This window comes from Adelges cooleyi, unplaced genomic scaffold (genome assembly GCF_023614345.1).
Source record: "Adelges cooleyi isolate 19-005CV unplaced genomic scaffold, UGA_ACOO_1.1 ACOO_flye_CR_arks_rails_tigmint_CR_PRNA_15, whole genome shotgun sequence".
NCBI classification, from domain to species: Eukaryota; Metazoa; Arthropoda; class Insecta; order Hemiptera; family Adelgidae; genus Adelges; species Adelges cooleyi.
The window spans coordinates 49,243-52,061 of NW_026095806.1; the positions used below are offsets into that span (position 1 = coordinate 49,243).

Consider the following 2,819-nt stretch of genomic DNA (forward strand, 5'->3'; position numbering starts at 1 on the left):
TACACGGCGGAGTAAACGTTATACCGGGTGATTGGTTAACTATGGACCACTCAATATCTTAGAAGATATTAGACTTTTTTAATTTTTTTTTTTTTGTACTATTATAGTTATTGGGTGGGACAAATTTAATGTATTTTTCAAAATTTTAACACCATCCCTTATGCGTTAAAACCATATCAACTTTGGATTTTTAAATGGTAACCCCCAATTTTTTTTTGATGATCGTGTTTATTTGTTTTAAATTTAATTTTAGGCGTAAAAACTAGGTAAATCGATTGAGTAGTTAACGAGCTACACAGTTTTAAAATTAAAGGGAGTGTAAAAAATAAATTAAATATCTTGGAGACGCTAACATATTAAGGTGACACTTGACTGCTCTCTGTTATTATTTATTGACAATTAACTTTGACAATAGCTATAGTAGCGTTTAAAAATCATAACCGTACCAAACACTATTTACTTTAGGTAAATAATTCACCGATAGTAAATAATAATGATAACCGCTATATCGACTGACAAATATACCACCACTACACACTTTTACATTTTTTTTATAAAATAGTAGGTATGTTTAATTTGTTATCAATACCTTGTGTATATTTTTCCAGCATTTAGCAATTATATGTTTTGGTTAATTTGACACATTTTGTTTATTCATGCGATTTGTACGTCTTAATTTCATAGTATATTATAATAATATAGTATCATAAGTCATAACTTACTAGATCTATGAACTTGTCAACATTTATTGTGTTTTAAATAATAACATTGATATTAAATATCCATAATCAATGTGAATACCATGATGGAGTTTCGCTCAAGTGACAAGTCTATAAAACCTATAACCTTATTTATAAAATGTATGCACATCAAATATCAAAATTAAAGGTACTTATAATAATAATATGTTATTTAAAATAAATAGAGTAATTTGAATTATGCTTGATGATATTTTAATTAAAACTTTTATTTTTACAGTATTATGTCTTTGTTCTGAGAAACTTATAAATGTGTAGTTTTGTGTTTTAACATATTGGTATCTGAATTCAAAGAAAAAATATAAAATTTTTTATGAAAAAATTGAATCTTCAATCATCATTTACTGAATCAATAATAGGTAAGATAATGTATTTATTAATATAGGTGTATTGTATAAGTACATTTTTTTATTAGAAAAATATAATTAATCGTTTTTTATTATTCATGAACATATAAAATGTTTTTACATAATAAGTTTTTTTGGATTACTTATGTTTATCATACTTAATATGTTTAATTAAAATGTGTTACTTAAAAATTAACGTTTAACTTAAAAATTATCATACTTGTATAATTATAAAAAATATATGTGTATACTGATATTTGTTGCTTAACCATATAATTATTTAAGTATCTAAGGAACTTATTTAATTTTTTTAATTATATGTTTCAGTATGTTCAATATTAATATGGACTATCTCAACTTAAATTGATATTTGTTATTGTCTACAACTACACTACTACCAACGTCAAATTTGGTGTATTATATTATTGTAGTCAATCAGTCTAATCTAATTCTATCAATACATTGTCGAATGTTGTGGTATTCAATTTTCAGTAAATTTATAGGTGTTTTATTTTAAGGTAAAATATATAAGATCATCAGTTTGCAATAATTTAGTTAATTTCTATGAATTCATCTCTAACAATTTATTTTTATTATTATTATTTTTTAGTTACTGTGGCACACTATTGCAGATAACGGTTTTCCATTAAGTCAGTAAGAAGAATAAGATGGATTCACAAGCTCAAATCAAATATTAGACAACTATATATATTTAGTTATTCAGCTAAAAATGTAATTCAATAAAATAATTTAAAAGTACTTTATCATTTTAAAAGTGACATAAAGTTTTTAAACACACATATACTTAACATATCTATAATTATTATACATTATTTATTAATTATTAATGATGAATTCTTTATTTAATATTAATTTAATCTAAAATGCTGCTGAGAATGTTAATATTTCTAAAATATGTTATTGTCTTAATCCAAATCTTGAAATTATTTTCATGATGGCATAGTTTTGGCATTAGCTATTACAGAATTTATTGACAACTTTCTAGTGGTTTACGATTAAGTTTTTATAAGTAATAAAGTAAATAAAATTATAAAACACAAAAAAGAAAAAAAAAAATGTTAACTGTTGGATTAAGTGTAAAAAAGTAAATTGAATGAATATACTTATAAATATTTTTTAACTTAAATATGTAAATGGAGATGGATTTCTTCTAGTGGGAAATTATCAAACAAACTTTACCGTCCAAGGTAACTTCCTATAAATACATCACTATATACAGCAATATGTTGTACCTCTATTATTTACAAGTTAATTATAGATATGTTAATTTTATTTAGTCTTAGTTTTCCAATATGATTTAGCAAATAAAAATGTTTATTCGTATCTTATAAGCGTATTATTTATCTTGTTACTTGTTTTTTTATTTTACTATTATCATAATAAACATAACATAATATAGTATTTAAATGTTTGTTTGTAATATTATTATTGAATTTTAAGCTTATGACTGTTAAAAAAGCCATACAAAAACAAAAAAATTGTACTTTTTCATTGTCACTCTAAATTTTTGTTTATACCTCGTACAACAAAAAAAACAATCATTTATTAAATAAAAAACATATTTTACTGTTCATATTATGAACACATTAAAATAAGTAAGAATAGTCAATACTATGAAATATATACAGTATAATATACTAGTATAGTACAGTAGTGTAATATAATAAAGAGTTAATAAATAAATACAGCTTTT

The 2,819-nt window shown here is 22.3% G+C and overlaps 1 long non-coding RNA gene across 1 annotated transcript; it reads left to right on the forward strand.

Annotated features, from left to right (window-relative positions):
* The first annotated feature begins 798 nt into the window (after nucleotides 1-798).
* On the forward strand, nucleotides 799-2,383 carry LOC126848025 (uncharacterized). The gene is made up of 4 exons (XR_007687197.1): nucleotides 799-888; nucleotides 979-1,117; nucleotides 1,433-1,623; nucleotides 1,716-2,383. It is a non-coding gene; the product is annotated as an uncharacterized LOC126848025 (long non-coding RNA).
* The last annotated feature ends 436 nt before the right edge of the window (nucleotides 2,384-2,819 follow it).